The 18392-nt window shown below is 56.8% G+C and overlaps 1 long non-coding RNA gene across 1 annotated transcript in view; it reads left to right on the top strand.

Moving 5' to 3' along the window:
• The first annotated feature begins 3576 nt into the window (after positions 1 to 3576).
• Positions 3577 to 18392, top strand: part of LOC103563508 (uncharacterized) — a 29368-nt gene continuing 14552 nt past the window's right edge. Inside the window, exon 1 of the long non-coding RNA XR_011539573.1 lies at positions 3577 to 3768. This is a non-coding gene — a long non-coding RNA (uncharacterized lncRNA). The remainder of the gene's footprint in view (positions 3769 to 18392) is intronic.

The raw sequence follows: 18392 nt of genomic DNA, 5'->3' as shown, positions 1-18392 counted from the left end.
GTCGAGTGTGATCCGATTTGTGCGTCCGTCCTAAGGATGCTTGTGAATGAAGAGTTTCTGGATGTGCGTGTGGGAAGGCTCCCTCTGGGAGCTGGGATGTTAGGGATGCACTGTTCTGTACTGTTAGGTTTTCTTTCCGTGTTCGTGGAATGGTTTTACTGAAAAATTTAGAGACTATTTAATATAATAGGTTTAACTCCTATTAACCAACTTGGGGTAGGAGTTCTAAGACGATGGTGCTGATGTTACAGAAAAAACATCCCATTGGCCGTTTTGGGGCCTAATAATCACATATCATCAGCATGGCTGCTATTGTTAATTAAACACCTACTAAGTGCCAGGCTTAGTCTCTCTGGGTCTTGCTGAGGTAGGTGCCATTATTCCAATTTCACCCATGCTGAAGAGTCCTCGACTGGCTTCTCAGAGCCCCTCAGCAGGGAGGGGGCTTCGGGGGGCTTCCTGTTTCACTGCAGTAGAGAGTAGACGCTGCCCCCCCTTCAGGAGGGGCCCTTGCCAGGTGGGCAAGGAGGTGCCCCCATCTGCCACTGCCCTAGAGAAGTGTCATTGTGCTGGGGGCTGGTGGGGCGAGGGAGGAGTGGACGGGGCTGCAAAAGGCCCTATTTGCACAAGCAGCGTGTGTCCTGAAAGACATCACCATGCAGAGTGGGGGGCTCCCAGTGCCAATCTCCTCTCCTGCCTGCTTCACCCTCCCAAAAGGGAAAATGGCCCGACAGGTGTCTCTGAGTGGGCCACCGGCCGTAGGAGCGGGAAGGTGCAGGGTCCAGCTACACCACACAGGCCAGACTGAGCTGCAGTCAGCAGCGGGGCTCTCCATTGGGCCCCCACGGCCTGGGAGGGGCTGGGGAAAGAGGCCACCCAGAGGGGCCTGGGTGGGGCTACAGTCACCTGAAATCAATCAGCTGTGGGGCTGGTGGAGAGGGGAGGAAAGAAGCCCTCTGGAGGGCTGCCAAGCTGCTAGGCAGATGTTTTGGTGCAGTGACTCCTCATAACTTTATCGGCTGTTGGTACCATCAGTACACCCATTTTACAGATGAGGAAACTGAGGCCCAGAAAAGCTAAGTTATAGGTCCCAAATCACATAGCTAGTAAGAGCCAGAACTGAGATTCAGGCTCTTTGACTCTAAGTCTGTACTCCTAACCCCAAGGAGATCCTGTTTGGCTTGGTCACTTAAAAGAGGTCCCCAAAGCTGCAACCCCTCCTCACCAAATCCATATGTAAGAGACATTAACCCCTCCTCTGCAATGTCACGTTGCCTGGGGTCCTCCCTGACTTCCACCTAATGCCATCTCTCTCCTGCGGTGTGCCCAGCCCTGGACTGGGCAGGGGGGTGGGGGAGGAGGATTATAGAGCCTCATATGGACCGGGGCCTTTGAGTAGTATAGCCTCTCCTCCAGAGTTGTCTAGGGGTAGTAGGGTTGTCCAGATGGGCTTCCTGGAGGTAGTGGCCTGGAAGCAAGGATGCAGCTCAGCTGATGGAGACAAGCCTGAGTGAGCCCTGGAGAGGGGTCTCTGCCCAGCGGGAGGAGGGAGTGGGCAGGGTCTGAGGGTCTGTCAGGTGCTGCAGCACCCCCAGTACCCTGGCTGCTAGTCACCTGCACTCCTGCAGACTCTGCTTCTTCTCTGGGATCCCCGACCTCAAGGGGGCCTAGCAGGAAGATGAGGACGCTCCGGCCCCGCCCCAATGCTTCCCGGAGGCTGGCCTGATGGGGGCTGAGAAAGCTGAAGCTGCAGAAGCAGAAGTGGGCCAGCAGAGACCTCACCCAGGCAGCTCGACTCACTGGGACTCTTCCAAGGCCAGTGGGTCCCTGGACGGCCCTGAGGGAGGACCAGGGCCCATTCTGGGGGAGGCCCCTCCCCTGCCCCTGGACCCCTTGCTTCTCTCTCCCCAGCCCACAGTGAATAAAGTTTCCTTGCAAAGACTTCCACGTCTCTGTCAGTTTCTAGAAAGACAAGGGTGAAGAAAGCAAGACTCAGCCACCAGCAAGGACAATGCCCGGTGTGTCCGGGTGTGGTGGGGACCCCGAGTGGATGGAAAGGGGGAGGAAACTGCCCAAGGCCCGGGAAAGTGTCTGCCTGGCCCAGACTGGGGTCCTTTGGGTAAGAGGATGAAGGTCACTGGCAGGCTCGTACCTGGCCCACCTCCGGCCTTGAGGAGGGCAATGGTGGGTGTACTGCCCTCAGGAGAGGAGAGGCTCTGGGGGTTCCAGGGTGTGAAGTGGCCTCCAGGCTCCTCCTAAACCTCCATCAGTGTCTTCTCATATAATCCTCACAATGACCCCGTGGGACTTCATCCCATTTTACAGACTAGGAAATGGAGGCTCTGAGAGGCTAAGAAATATGCAAAGCCACACACCTGGGCTCCAGATCTCCTTTTCGAGATCAGAATGGGATGCAGGGGGTAGTAAATCTCCTAAAAGCCCCGGGCCCAGCTTCTTTATCTATGTGCAAAATCACAGCGTGGGTCCTCACAAGGCCCTTCGACCCCAGATAACAATCAACACTTTCTTGTGCCAGGCACTGTGCTAAGTGCTTGTTGGTGTCCTAAATCGTGGTGGAGTCCTCAGACCTCCGTATGCACAACTGGGCACTGTCTTTATTCCTGTTTAACCAACGGAGAGAGTGAGGCAGGGTCAGCGCGCCAAGGCGGCCAGTGGGTGCGGGCGCGGCCTGGATGCCAACCCAGGCGCGGCTGTCCAGATGCTGGACACTTCCGCACTGCCCGCACTTTGCCTCCGGGCCCGGCGACCCCGAGCCTCGCCCTGCCCCGCGACCCCAGCGGAGCTCTGCCGCCCGCCCCACAGCAGCAGCCGGCGGGCTTGCACCCCGGGCCGGCAGGCGGCGCTGCCCGGGGTCCCGGCTCCCCCCGCCGACCGCCGCCGCCGGGCCGCAGGCTGGGGCCCCAGGGCCTCGGAGCAGCCGGCACCCCGGGCGGGAGGGAGAGGACGGCGGGGCGTGCGGCACAAAGAGCTTTTTATTTAAATTTGTTTAGAGTTTCGCGAATTTGCATGAAAAATGTGTGAGAAAAGCCAGCTCCGGTGACCTCATCCGCACCTGCCATTAACGTTCAATTAGCGACTGAATAGCAGCCGCCGACGCGACGTGCCGAGAATCCGGCCGGCCCCGCGCCGATCAGGCTGCGGGCCGGGCCCGGTGTCGGGGTGGGCAGGGCCCTGGCCGACCCTTCCCGGCCAGAGACCCCGCGGCTTCGTCCACACCTTGACTTTCCGAGGGAACGCGGGGACACAGGGGCCCCAAGGCAGTTGGGGGCGCCCCGGGGCCCGGGGCACCTGGAGATGCGCGGCTCCCTCCCGGCAGAGGAGGGCGGGCTCGCCCGCTCCCGGGGCAGGAGGTGGACGGAGGAGCCCCAGTCCCAGCTCAGACGGGTTCCCTCGCCACCTTCCGGACAAAGTGTCAAGTACAAGTTCAAGTTCAGGGCCAAGCCCAGGGGGTAGGGGCGAGCCTTCCCCGGCCTCCTTTGTTCTTCGAGATAATCGCTCCCAAATCCCCTCCGGGCGGGGCCCGGCAGACGCCCCCGCCCCGCCCCGCCCCGCCGCGCCCCGCAGGAGCCGCCTCCTCCCGCCCGCCGGCGCGGCGCCTGTCCCCTGGTCCCGGCGCCCCATCTCGGGGCCGCCGAAGGGTCTGGGGGCTCCGGCGGGGGGGAGGCGCGATCCGAGTCCGTGGGAGCCTCCCCAGCCCCGCAGTCCCAGCAGCAAACCAAGCTTGGCCGGACGGATGCTCACGCCGAGGTAAGAACCCTTGGCGGGGTTCTCCCGCATCCCGGCGCCCCGCCCCCCGCCGCGGACCCTGCGACCCGGAGGAACGGGGCAGAGGGCGATGTGCTGCAAAGCGACTGGGATGCTGGGCAGCCCTGCCGGGCCTCCGGGGGCGGGGTACCAGGCCTGGGGAGGAGGGTACCGAGGGCAAGGGCGCCCTGTGACGGCCGGGTGAGGTCGCCGGTCTTTCCCAAGGGCGTCTAAGCTCATCCATCTCTTCTCGGTTAGCCTCTTGGTCTCCACTTTTGCGTCGCTAGTTCTGGCTCTGGCTCTTCCTCACGTCCTCTCAGATTCTGGCTGGAGGGGTCCCCAGTTGGAATCTAGCTCCCTAAGCCCTGAGGCTCCTCCTGGAGAGCTGGAGGGGTGTGTGTGTTTCTTCCCTCTAAGGAGGATCAGCCGTGTGCATTCCCTCCCCTCGCTCATCTCCAGCACCTCAATTAAGGTCCTGGGCCAAATGGTGGTAGCTGGGGTGGGCTCCAGTGGGCCGTGCTTTAGTGGCAGTGCAGGGGCCATAACTGGTCCTTGTTTCTGCAGGTAGGACCTGTTGCTGTTGCTTCATGTCTAGCTCCTGGATTCTCTGTGGGGACTGGTGGTAGCTTGTACCTCACCCAAACAGTGCGCTGTGATGCTGAAAGGGCGCAGAGGGTTTCTTGTGAGTGGCCCAGACCTTGTCCCCCTTTCCTGCCTTTCACTCTCACATGCTCACTCTGAGGTCGTTGATGTGCTCACGCTTTAAACGCAGTTCTAACATCCATGATATCTGATCTCTCAATTCACAGCAAATTAAAAAGGGGGAGAGGGCCTTTTCCTTGAAGCCACGCTGCTCCCTTTCTGTGTTCCGTCCACTCTTCTTCTCTGTGTAGTCCCCAAACTTCTCATTTCTGGGATTTTACTCATGACGAAGTTTCTGCCTCCCAGAGGACACTCCTTCCATCTCCACTTGGCCAAACTTTAGCAAATGTCTCCTCCTCCAGGAGATCTGCCCAGATTTCCCCCACATCTCTCCCTCTCTTACTTCAGCTGCACAAGTAAATGAAACAGTATCTGGATGAATTAATTTAAAAATAAAATAACACACACACATAAATTATAAAAGCATTGAGGATTTTTTTTTTTAAACATTGGCTCAAACTTGAGGTCCCAGCTCCCAGGGGCCCCTCCCCTCTGTTCCGGGAAGTACAAGGTCTCATTCACAAGCAAGAACCAGCAGGAAAAGGCTGGCTCCCTGTACTCGGTTAAAGGAAAGAAGAAAAATTCTATGCAAATTGCTTTAAAATTTAAGAAGAAATGCCAGAAGGGAGCCCCCTGACCTCTGGAAGGCTCTGCTCTCTGTCTGACCGAGTCCTCCGAGGGTCTGGCGGGGCTGAGGTTCCATGCACTGCGTCAGACCATGGGGCCTCCTGCAAGGCCTCAGCGGGGCCACCAGGAAGTTGACTAAAAACGGAGACCGTGACCTACCTAGCTCACGTCTTTATGCTTCCGATGATTTATCACTGACACACTGATGTCGGAGGAGCCTGAGAAGATGTTTGCATCTTTTTAAAAAGGGAAACCGAAATGTTTTTCTGCAAAATGACATGCAAAGACTGTTCTAGACCCTTCCTCTTCCTCATGGGAACTTCCAATCTGAGCTCTAACCTGATTCTCCCTGGGTTACTGTGACATCTTGGACAAACCACTATTTTTTTGTCCCCACAGCGAAGGTTCCCAACTCATGGATGGGGAAAGTGAGGAAATTTAAGGCAGCAGTTGTAAAGCGTGGGGTAATTACTACTCTGTAGTAGACCGAGGGAATAATAACATTATTTATATGAACTCATTTAGTCCTTCCAATTAAAGGAGATGAGTCTTGTTATCAGCCCCCTTTTACAGAAGAGGAAACTGAGGTGTGAGGGGGTTAAGTAAATTGCCTTCAATGTCGAAGCTAGGAAGATGTCCAAGGGGGCTTTGAACTTAGGCAGGCTGCTTTAGACTCAAGTGTGCTTGGCTATAATAACAACATTCTAGCTTTGTTCCTAAGCTAGTTGCTGAAAATGCCTCTCAAATCATGTTTCACATGGATTCACTTGCTTTCCTTTATCACCCAGAGACAGAAAGGAGTTAGACGGTGGGGGTGACAGCCCAGCCCTTGGATCGTTGTGTTGAAACCTTGGCTCTCTCCCTTATACACCTTATGACTTTTGCCAAATCTCCATTTCCTCGTCTGTAAAATGGGCATGTAAATTGATCTCATGGCTTGTTGTGAGGATAAAATCAAATGTTGTGCTTGGCCCAGTGCCCAAGACATTGTGAAGGTACCCATGAATGACAGCTACTGTTCTTGTCACAGCAATCACCTTTAATGACAATGTTACTGTTGATTTGCATTTTCAAAAAACAACGCCCCTCCCCCCCCAGAAAAGAAAAACCTGAAGAAGGAAGGAGGACCTTGTCCATAATTGAGAGAATTAGAGGCTGAGACAGGAGACTGTTAAGTAGAGAAATCAGGAATGTGTTCTTTTTTTCTTTCTTGGCTATAAAATCCGACCATCGCCACTCGATGAAGAAAATAAATTAAGATCCTGCTACAGAAGCAGATGTGGTCAGCGGACACTTCTTCCTTTCATTCAGTTAATAGTTATTGAGTGCTTCTTCTGTGCCAGGCATTGCTTTTAGGCACTGGGGACACAGCGGAGAACAAAACAGAAAAACCCCTGTCCTCAGGGAGCTGACGTGTGTGCGTGTGTGTGTGGAGAGAGAGAGAGAAAACGTCAATAGTTCTGTGCAGTAGCTCTACCTGCCTCTGAGCAGGATCCCTCGTGGCGGCCAGGGCTCAGCTGGGCCTCCCTCACTCTCTCACCCCTAAAGCCAGGGGCACACCTTTTCATCCGGCTGTTTCTGCCTGTGGGTGGAAGTGAGGGGAGAGAAAGGGAGAGAGCGCTTGACTCAACTTCCTCGCATACCAGAAAATAAATAAAGGACTGACGCAAAGAGATTCCTCAGGTGAAGTGCTCATCGAGAGGCAGAGAGGCAATGCGCCCGGCGTTCTGCCCTCCTCCATCCCACTCCTGGGATGCTGGGACCCAGAGCAAGAGATCCAGGCAGTGGTGCAGGGACAGAAACGAGACAGTCAGTGGGGGAAACCAAGAGGACCGGGAGGGGTGAGGCTGCATCCAGGGGTCAGGGCAAATCATGTTAGCAGCTAACCTGCGCCAGGCTGCTGCTGAGAGCGTCACACGTGTTCAGATCAGCTCAGTCTTCCCCAGCACCCTGTGAGATAGGCACGGTTATTAGTCTGTTCAGAGACAAGGACATGGAAGCACAGAGAGACTGAGGAAAGTGGCCCAAGGCCACAGAGCGAGTCAATGGCAGATCTGGCTCAGGTTTGAACCCAGGCAGCGTGGCTCCAGGGTCTGGGTGCCTAACTCCACTACTGAGCCACTTAGCAAAGGACCCACGTCTCAGAAGGACAGCTGCACATCGCTGGGGTGAAACCAAGCGTCCCGGAGGTCTGCAGGACTTTCCTTGTCCTGCCCTCCCTCATGCTTCTCGGAGCCTCGGGGCGGAGATGTTAGGAACCTTCCCTTCCAGCCCCCTCCCTTGGCAGAGGAGGAAACTGAAGATGGAGAGCGACTTCCCCCCGGTCGTTGTCCAAGAGGGCCTCCTGGCAGAGCAAGGCCAGTCACTGCCACGCTGGGGCTGCATGTCGAGGTCTTGGGGTGAAGAGTTGCTTCCCTCACTGGAGACTCTTCAAATGTCCTGGGTCAGAAAACCTCAGTCCTTCCATCGCAAACCCGGAGAGAGGATCAGAGATGATCAGGGAGGGGTGCGCTTAACTGAGCTCCCCCAGGAAGCTCCATCTTGAAGGCTGCCTTTGTCCTACTCCATGGAGAACTTGCTGCCATGGGGAGGAAGCCGGGGTGGGGGGTTGGGGGGGTGGGGGGTGGGAGTGGGTGGAGGGCGGCCAGTACACCCCAAGCCTGACAGGTCATGGAGTCTGTTTTCTAGCCTGATGCCTTCTGGTCTGAACTTGACATTCAGCGGTGCCCACTTTACACCAGTTACCAAGCTGACTGGCGATGAGGAGGACACCAGGTTAGCAAGGTGTTCCTGCCTTTTCCGGGAGGTAGAGATTCTCTCACCAACACACTGAAATGTAAGGCACTTGTGATGTAACAGCTGGAGTAACAAAACCCTTTGGAGATTCCTGTCCTAACTCGCTCCAGAACCAGATAAGGCTCTTCGTGGGTGTAAGGATTCTGCCGCTGGTAGGTCTGAGGTGGCAATCAGGGGCACCCTATCCAGCAGCTCTGCCCAGGGCTCCTGCCGGGCAGGCCTCCAAGCCTAACTCACAAAGCGGATGCACAAATCTGAAGCCAGGACCCCTAGGAGCCCGAAAAGATTTGCTCAAACGGCTTTCTTAGAGAAACAAAATTTCCACCTGGGGAAAGGCGACCTGAGGAGTCCTGGGCCAGAGATTACATCTGGGCTTGTCTGCTTCCCAGGAAGCATATTCATTATATTCTTATAATTTATTCTAAATCTGTAATGCCAAGAAAATCAATGGTGGGCGTCAGTATTGACAGCCCTGCTCCTGACCACACCTGCATCTTTTGGGTGTGCCTTAGCATCTTGGGAAGGGAAAATACAAAACACTTTGCGATGGGTCATCTTTGGTCCCCCGCCCCGGGGCACGTTGCAATTTGTCTTCCCCTTCCCGCCCGAATTTGGGGCTCCATGTGGGGCCAGGCAGCCATCTTGCGGTGGGAACAGGGCAGGCCGTGCTCGGCGGGTCCCAGGCCCACGACGCGGTTCGCCTCGAGCACCAGGCGGTCCCAGCTCAGCGCCTTTGGGGCGTAGGGAATGGCGCGGCCCTGTCCCAAGCTCCTGAACTGCCCGGTAACATCTATCCAAGGCCGTCGTGCAAGGAAGCTATTTGCACGGCATTGGCAACGCTGCAGCTCGGGAGGGGGCCGCATCTGGTGTCTTGGGGCCTCCAGGGCTAGCCGGGCGGTCCCGCAATCCGTCGGTGTCTCCTTGGAGCAGGGGATGCCGGCTGTAACCCGAGAGAACGCTTCACCCTGGAACCTCAACTCAGGTCCTGGCAGAACGCAGGAGAAGCTTCTCTTGTCATCCCTTTTAACTAATCTCGCCCTCCCGCGTCTGGCCCCCGTCCCTCCCGGCTGGTGGCAGCGCGGGCCGCCCCGTGGGGACTGGGCTGGCCTGAACCCGCTTCCCTTCCTCGCCTCTGGGTTACCGCTTTTGGTTTGCGCTCACACGCTGAATGTCGGATTTCCCCGGGAATCGGGATTATTATATCTGCGATGTATTCTAACCCCAAGGTTCCGAGAAAATCTCTAGTGTTAATGTCAACCGAGCGGGTGAGAACGGGGTTCTTCGTGGTGGAAAATGAAAAAACTGCCTCGTGGTGGGTCACGTCAAGTCTCTGCCCCTTGTTTACGGTCGTTCTGAAAGACCTGTCTCCCCAAGGGGAATCCAACTTGTGCGAAATGTAGATTTCACCTGTGATTCTGCGGACTGGAGAGAAATGATCTAGGTCTGGTTTTCAAAACGATTTAAAAAGAAAAAAAGCAACCCAGATAGGCCCCAGGAATCAGGCAAGAGAGCACCCACGACACCAGCGCCTCCGACCTCCAGACGTTACATACACGAAGCACCCTCGAAACACCACGAAGCTGCGGAGGGGGGATGTCAGACACAGGGTGCCCGGCTGGTCCCCGAGGGAAACTCTTGGCCGCTCCACGTCCGTGGCGCGGAGGACCCTGCCCTTGGGCCCAGAGACCCGGGCGCCAGCTGCACTCTGTCCGCGCGCGCCCAGACGCACCCGCCGGTCGTGGGCACAAACTGGGGATTCTTATTCCGGAGCCACTCTGAAGGCGAGATCGGGTTTGTCCCACGACCCTGGCGCCAGGAAGCTGTGGAAAGAGACAGACCCCAATTTTCTCCCCTTGGAGTTGAGACAAAACCTGAAAGCCCGAGGTTACCCGCACGGCCAGAGGTGGCGCCTCGGCGGCGGGGGCGGCCAGAGCCCGCGTGCCCGCGCGGTTCCCAGGCCCGGCTTCTGTTTCTTTCCTGGCGGTTGAGTTAGTTACTTAGCGGGTTAGCTAATAGCAAGCTCGCAGCAGCATTTACGCAAACGCCGAGCCTGGTCTCACGCTGAGTCCCCGCGTCGGCCAGACCGAGAGTTGCCCGGCTGCCCTCCGGGAGGAGGGAAGAAGGGGAATTCTTGGTAATTAGAGGGGAGGTTTTCCCCGGGACGCCCCTCGGTGAAGTGGCCTTCGCTTCGGCTGGGGAACAAAGGGCTACGGTGCCTGCGCGCCGCGCGCCCTCGGGGCCCGGCGCGGCCCGCATTCACGCCCCTCCCCGCGCCGCTGCGGCCGCGGGCTTTGTGCGCTCCGGCTGCGCGCGGCGCTGCACCTGCCCGGCTTTAAGTACCTTGGCGAGGCGGCGCGGGCGGCTTTTCTAATCGCCATCTCCAAAGTACCTGCTCATGAATAAACACCAGCCCCATTTATCAGGTACTTAGCGCTCATTGTGAAGAGGAAATTGGCCCTTTTCTGAAAGTGTCTATCCTCAACCCATCTGCACAGTCGTGGCTGCACAATTTCCCCCACCCTTTAGGCACACACACACACACACACACACACAAACATACACACACTCGCAACACGAGGCTCCTCCAAGCTAAGATAAACTCGCTTTTCTTCCGTAAGTGCGTGATTGAGCCACAACAATAGACGGAGAGGAGCAGGCCGCTGGGTCAATAGCCCACGTCTCTCCCATTGATAGGAAAAGTCAGCCTGCGGAATGCACGGTCTTCGGAAAGCCTTGTTCTGCGTTCCGGCTACAGGGGCCTGTGGACGCACTTGCCCAAAGCCGCATGGATCCTCCAAACTTTGGGCTAAATGTTAGAAACGGTGGCCTAAGGTGTCCGTGGTGCCTGTCAACCTCGGCCGGGTGGGCCCCAGCTGCACCTGCATTCCCAGCCCTTCCCTCTCCTCCGCTCCCCTCTCTCTCCACCAGGGCCCCACATCTGGGTCTGGCTGTTAAGGCTTGGGTAAGCAGGACAGAGCAAATAACAACCCCGACAACTCAATTTGCAAAAACCCTCGCCAGCACAAGGCAAAGTGGCTCTTCTGGCCCGGCTGGGCCGAATGGTAGTTTCTGGCCGACACAGCTAAGGTTTCTGTGTGTGCAGAGCTAGAGAAGGGGTGACTGGCCTAGCCCACACAACTGTGCCAGCCGCCCAGAGGGTAAAAAAGCTGGGTAAACGAGCATAAATTCGTAGATGACACAAAGTCACACGGGTGAGTTTATAAACGCGTTTGCGTCCTGAGGGCTCGCTTATTTGAGGGTTCACTGATCCATTCCTTCCAACATATGCGCTTGCAACACACGGACACGGGCGCGCCTTCCCAGGGCTCTGTTCCCTGGGTGGAATTCGCACAATCGATTTTCTGGACCTGAGTATGGCCACAGGCAGCTCTGAAAATGAAACCGTTTGATAAGTCTGGAGATTTCGCCAATCGAACCTTTTAAAATGGCTTTGTCTTCCTTCGGCTCTCTCGATCTCATTCTGTGCTTTACAAATAGAAGCCTGGGGCCTCTCCCAAATGCCGGGCACTGCCACCCAGCCCTTGAGTGGTTCCTGGAGGTGGTCACACAGGGTTCAGGAACCCAGGATGTTTAGAAAATCACTGCATTTTGGGGTTTCCTAGCCCATTCCCTTTACACTAAACGCAAGCAGCCTCTGAAATTCCAGTCTCCAGTCTCCTGCCAACGACTGGGTAGGACCCTTGGGGTCCTGCTGGGGTGCTGGCGGGTGTGCTCGGCTTGGTTCGGGGCCGGCCTACAAGGGGAACTGGGTTGTCCTCCAGAGGCGGGCGGGTGCGCCCGGTCTGAGCACGAGAACTGGGGACTTGGGGGCGCCCACAGAAATGCCGGTGGGTTCGTTTCCCCCACTCCATGCTGGCGCCAGGCCCGCTGTGCTCCTTCCCGAGGCTTGGCAGCGCCATCATGCCGAAGAAAACAAGCTCAGGCCCCGAATTCGCCCAAACACTGCCGCTCATTTTTGGAATATTCTAGAAAAAACCCACAAGAACCCGTGTCTCTTTATGATTAAAGGGAGGTAATTGGTGAGGTCGGCCATCTGCATGAGGGCAGACGCTGGAACTGCGAGGGTGACTTTGAGAGATGGACTCGAAACTAGGAATGGCTCGGAATTCCCGTGTCTCCGGCCTTCCTGCTACACAACGGACTCCTGCGGCTCCTGCGTTGGGAGAACCTGGGCATTTCTGAGTTGCAGCGCGTGGGCCGCCTGCAGCCCATGCAGGCCCCTTTTGTGGCCGCAGGATCCCCCCTCCTCCAGCCCTGCAGGGCATCCAACAAACCCTTTCTTCTCAGGCGCCCCCTCCCCACCTCAGGGTCTAGAGGCTGAGCCTAGCCTCCTGAAGCTTTGTTTTATTTGGAGAAAATTCTGGAATTGTAATTCGTTGCTCTAGCACGTTTGTGCTGAATACCTATATGGCCCGGTTGTGTGTGCTTCCGCAGGCATCTGTGGCTTTCAGGGCAGCTGGCTGCGTCCAAGGACTTGGGGGACGGGGAGAAGGCTCTGGGCGTCCTCCGCAAACACTGGGATTGGCCACCGCTGCGCGGCTGGAGGCTGGTGGGGGCAATAAAGGCTTCAGTCCTCTCCTGTTGGCGCCCCCATTTTCACTCTTCGCAGCCAGGCCCTCGGTTCAGTCCTTTTGAGCTGCGACTCAACTTCCCCAAAAGCCCAGGGAGGAGCGAAATCGAACAGGGGCAGGGCACGGCAGCCCCCGAGGCTGGTTCGCGCGCCTGCAGAGGGCAGCCAGGCCCGAGGCCTGCGCAGCCGTTTGGAAAACGCGGGGGATCCGAGCGAGGCACTCAGGGCTAGACATGGGCGGTGGCAAGGCCATGAGGCCGGCCCTCCCCACGCAACGTGGCTTGTCCTTGAACAGCCCACTCTCCCCAAACCTCCCCCTCCCCCCATTTCACCTCGGTTCTTGGGGACGAGTGGCCCCGCGGGAGTTTCTCCCGCCCGATGACAGGAGCGCGTGGCGCCGCCTGGCCTGGAGTTGGCAAGCCTGCGGAAGGCTTGTGGGGTCGGGCCTCGATAGACCCCGGAAAGAGCGTTCTGGTGAAGCCGAGCAGGTCCAGGACAAAGAGGGGCCCGCGCGAAAGCGCGGGGCCGAGAAGGGAGCGCTGAGGGCGGGCACCGAAGCCTGTTAGCTGACCTCACAGCTAGGCTTCAGCAGCCACGTGCTCTCCCATCCCGCCTCGGGAGTACAGGGGGCCCCTGGCTATTTCACGTTGCAGATACGTTGGACCCCCTGGAGGGGATGCGGAGGGATCTGCGGTCCCTGCACAGTCTCGCCTTCTGAAACCCCTCGGTTCATTGAAACAACCCGGCCTGCACGACACGCCCGGCCACTACTTGCGTGTCTGGGTGCCCAAGGCCGGAGGATCCCGGTTGCACTCCCTTCCCCCACTGCAGCCGGGGGTCTTGCCCCTGTTCTCTGCAACTAGCTTTGGCGCCGCCCTCCAGGGAGGAGGGGCTGCAGCGACCTCGGCTCACCCTGGGGGTTTGGACGTCCCCGCCTTCTCTGCATGGAGTGGCTTCCTGCCCTTTGTAGGGCTTCTCCCTGGCGCTCTTTGGCTGCCCAGGCCCTCCCTCGCCCACGGCACAGATGGAAACGCTGAGGCCAACTGGCTCATGGTGGCCAGCAGCCGGCGGCAGACCCTGGGTGAGCCTGCCCTGGTCCCCTCCACACCCGCGGCCGGCGGCTCTCTGCCGGGCGCTGGAAGGAGAGGGGCGTTCCTAGAGACCTCAGGGGAAAGGGGCGGCCAAGTCGGGCCTTGGAGTTACCACGTTCCCTCTGCCCAGTTTACTCTCGCAGTCTCCGTTCCAGTCTGGACAGAGGTTCCCTGACTCCTCCTACCGCCGAGCCGAGCACCGGCGGGAGCAGATTTCCCGGCGCGGGCTCCTCCAGTCGGGTCTGAGGGTCACGTGCGTTCGTTGGCCCCCCCCCCCCCCCCCCCCCACCCCTCGGCGCGCCTGTTCCCGATACGCCGGCAGAGGGAGCCGCCGGCCGGGGAGGAGCGCGTGTGGATGCCTTTCCTGGGTTCCGGGTGCCACACTGTGGGGCTCTGTGGTTCAGATCCACGCCTGACTCCCCCGTGTCCCAAAGCGGCAAAGTAACGCGGACCAAGCCACAGATGCACGTGGCTCACCGAGGGTGGGAGTGGTGGCGGAGACACCTGCTGCGCGACCTGCGGGGTGCGGGCCAGGAGCTTCCAAGCCGACTCTTCAGTTTGTAGCTATGTGGACACTCGAGAAAATCATTGTTAGGGGAACTGTGGAGTGTATGTGTGTGTGTGTGCACCTAAGTGTGTAGAGGCAGGGAAGGGGCAGGAGGAGAAGCCCCTGACACTTGGCCCCTCAATTTCTGAGCTGGAAGGGGTTTGCTAGAACGTCTGGCAGCAGTTAGAGGTCGGGGGGATGCAGGGGGCTTGGGAAAGGGCTGTCCCTTGGCTGTCTTCTGAGCCTGAGTTTCCTCTGCTGTGAAACATGGAAATTGTGTCAGGGCCGTGGTTCTGGGGTGCCTCTGAAGGAACATGTGCGCGTGTGTGTTCATGTCTGGGAAGCAGCATGCGGCCCCTGAGAAGGAGTGTGTGTCCGTGCACGGAGCCTGGGAAAGCATGAGGGGCCTGTGTGCATTCGCCCATGAAGGGGTACGCATGCCTGCAAGTTCTGTGGAAATGTGTTTGTGCCTACAGAAGTGTGTGCCTGTGAGTGGCGTGTGTATGTATAAAGGGGTAATGGTGGATAATTGCACCCTCAAAAGGGGTGAGTGTGTGTGTGCACATTCATGCACAGGCACCCTGGCACACCCCCCTCCCCAGCCCCTGTGCACTGGGACTCCTGCCTCCAGGAGGAAGAAGTGAGGAGGTGAGGAGGCCGCGCCCAGGCTCCAGGCTGTGCCCTGCCCGGTGCCCAGCGGGCTCTAAGGGCTGCAATTAGGCAACGCTTCTCCTGGGCTTGGGGGCGGGGGAGGAGGAGGATTATGGCAAACCCTTTTCTATTTTGCAGCCCGCTAAGCCTGCAGCGTGTCCCTGGTGTTAGCATGAGAATGGGCCGCGGCCCTGTGAACCCCTCCCGACCCGCTGACCCCTCCCCTACGTGAATAGTGGGCCTTGCGGCCTCCCCAGCCTCTCCAGCCAGCTCCTGCAAAGCCAGGGCTCCTAATCAGGGTAATTTAATATATTTTAAGCCCCCGGCGGCTTTATTTTCCCTCCTTTTCGAGTTTGTTTTAGGCATTCACAGCTCTCACCCCGTCATTAGACAGCCTTATTTGACGGAGGGAAGGAGCTGCTATGAGACCACAGCCCTTTGTGTCCCCCACATAAGCTGGGCTTCCCTGTAATTAGAATGGTATTCCCAGCCATTGAGGCCTTTCAGGAGGCGGGACAAAAACTCCAGAGATGAATATCTCCCAACTCCCAGCCCCCTGGCCGGGAAAGGGGCTTAGAGTTAAAGGGGCTCCTTGGGGAGGGCAGTCTGGGAGCAAGGACAGTGAGGTCCTGCCAGGGTGAGGAATTTAGAGGCCACAGGGATTGGGCATCAGACAAAGGCTGGGTGAGGTTCCCCGTAAACACCGGTCACCTCTGCACACTCCCCCACACGTTCCGCCAGCCTCAGGACCCGCCCTGGCCCAGCTTCTGTGCTTAGAGCACCTGCATATGTCCATGGGGTCGGGGGGTCTGTAAGCAGACTGGGGTGTGCATGTACAACATGTGTGCACATGGAGTCATCCAGACGGTGACTCAGGTATGGCTTCGTGTCTAAACACACACACACACACACACACACATATAGTCACTCACATGTAGGCTTGAGATTACATTGTAAACACACACACACACACACACACACACACATGCACACATGCATGCTCATCCACAAGATCACAGTGTCACCGCACCAGGTTGGGAGATGCTTGTAAATACACACACATACCACACACACTGTCACCCAGATATGGAGCCCGTTTGTCTTTATATTCGTATATACGCATGCACACAAGCCACCCAAACTGCGGATTGCTTGTGAACACACACATACTCATATATACATATCTATACACCTCTAGGGTCACCCAGACCCCGTTTCTTCTGTGGCTGTAGGTCATTTACCAGCTGGTGCACACTGTGGTAATGCCATGCTTCCCCCTCAGGATGTAGGCTTGCTTCCGGTCGCAGTCTGGGATCCATGCCCAGCCTGAGTTCAGATACAGAGACTGACACATACACACATGCAGGGATCCGCAGGCACATCCCCAGCTCGCACTGGCACGTGAAAACCCAGAATACTATGGAACTGAAATGCCATCGCAGTGTTTCCACATTTCCAGGTCAGCCTCTCCAAGACACTCAGGACCAGACACGCAGGAGGGTTTCAAGGATCAGCCCCTGTCCGACTACACACTGTGCTGTGAACTCAGCCCCCAGATGGGCTGGATTCTCCTCTGGGGTGCAGTGGGGGGGTCTCCCCATGCCATTGGGAAAGAGAAATCTCCCTTTTCCAGATTTCCCCTTTGGACTGGGCTCCAAAGACAGAAGGCAGGTGCTGGCTCTCTGGAACCATCTGTAGCCTTTCCCAGGTCTCAGGAAAGGCCCAGAGGGTGATACTGGGTCTGGGTGGCAGTGTAAGGGAGAACTCAACTTGCCGACCAAACCTCAGGGGAAGCAGACCCTTAGAGAAGTAGTGAGTGCCTCACTTCTGGGAGGATTCCAATGGAGGCAGGATGACTACCAGTCATTGCTATGGGGCAATTTATTTCATTCAGCCCCTCCTCTGTGTCAGATCCTGGGCCCAGAGCTTGGAGTACAGTGATGAGTAACATACAAGCCTGTCTTCAGAGGAACTTAGAGTCTTTTTTTTTTTTTGAGTTAGCCCTTAGCTAACTCCTGCCAGTCCTCCTCTTTTTGCTGAGGAAGACTGGCCCTGAGCTAATATCCATGCCCATCTTCCTCTACTTTATACGTGGGACGCTTACCACAGCATGGCTTGACAAGCAGTGCCATGTCTGCACCCGGGATCTGAACCCCGGGCTGCCAAAGTGGAACATGTGCACTTAACCACTGCACCACCAGGCCGGCCCCCAAACTTAGAATCTTAAAAGGATGACCAGACACACACAATACGTGGGCCTGGGGCAGGGTACAGGGATGGGGCTGGGGCAGAGTGGAAAGAGGCGTGATGGGCTTCTAGTTTCCATGGGAATAGGGTATCAGGGACTGGAGTGGCCCATTTAATGTCCTGTGCCTGAGACACAGTTGTGGCATCTTGGAAGTCCTCATGTGGATAAATGATGGATTAACTGGTCTCCAAGACCTCTCTCTACTCTTAAGATTCTTGGACTCCTGGTCTGGGTCCATGGCTTGCTCACTGTGGCACTCTTTGCAAGGTAGATTGGCTCTCCCTAACTCACTCTGCACAGTGTTACCTTATCACGGCCCTTATTGCCCTGCACGGGAGCTGCGCCCAGGGCCATTCCAGGTCTCCAGGAACAAGGCGAGGCTCGTAAAGAGTGTGCTGAGTCCTCTTTGAGGGGGTGGTGGTGGGGGGCAGTCAAAGAGCATTAGGTCAGGTTCATTTGGGGTTCCTGGCTTCTTAGAAGTAAAGTACAGACCACTGATTCTTGTTAAGTCTCATTCTCTTCTTTTCCAGGAGGAAGTACAATTTTGAAGGGACAAGGGCAGGGATGTCCAAAATGCTAGTGATTTGCATGCTTTTATTTTTTTTACCCTTACCTCTCCTTCAAAATGTGGGGAAATTGTCTTATTCTTATAAGTGCAGGTGCCACAAGCAAACACATACCCGGGAAATGACCAGGAAAACCCTGACATCTCTTTCTAGATAAAACGTTCATTTGTTCCTCTTTCTAGGAGAAATTTCCCAGGGAAATTAGAGAACAAGAGACGCTTTGAAGCCACTTCCAATGTCTTTTTTTTTTTTAAACCACAGTGTTCCGTGGGGTAACATAGTGGTTAGGAGCCTGAGCGCTGGATAGGACCCAGGTTCAAAGCCACTCACCAGCTCTATGTGACCCTGGGCACGTCTCTTGGGGCCTGAGTGTCTTCAGCTGTAAAGTGGAGATAATAACAGTACCACCATGTTGGGGTTGTTGTGAGGTTTGAATGAGCTAATACATGCAGAAGAGCCGAGAGTGCCTTTCACGCAGTAAGTGCCCAATTCATGTTAGCTAAGGGGCTTAAGATCAGAGAGCTCAGTAAACGTGTTAGGTAAATGAGTGCATTTTTCATATTGCTTGCATTTAGGAAAAAGTTGCAGGAAAACAAGATCTTCCTGGAAGCCTCTCGCGTGTGACTTTGGCGGGAGGTGGGGACAGGGTGGGAGCGGGCCGACGGTGGTTGGAGGGTCCCTTACGGCTTAAAAAAATAAACTTTCCAGGTTCCCGAGCTGGTGCTAGCTCAGGTCGTTACCGCGGGCGCCAGCAGGGGGAGCCCGAGTCGCCGCAGCGTGGCCGGCTCCTGCAAGCAGAGCGGGAGTT

The sequence above is a fragment of the Equus przewalskii genome, chromosome 1, assembly GCF_037783145.1.
Source record: "Equus przewalskii isolate Varuska chromosome 1, EquPr2, whole genome shotgun sequence".
NCBI classification, from domain to species: domain Eukaryota; kingdom Metazoa; phylum Chordata; class Mammalia; order Perissodactyla; family Equidae; genus Equus; species Equus przewalskii.
Note: the sequence above shows the minus strand (reverse complement) of the source record. Positions and strands in the feature narration are given on the sequence as shown.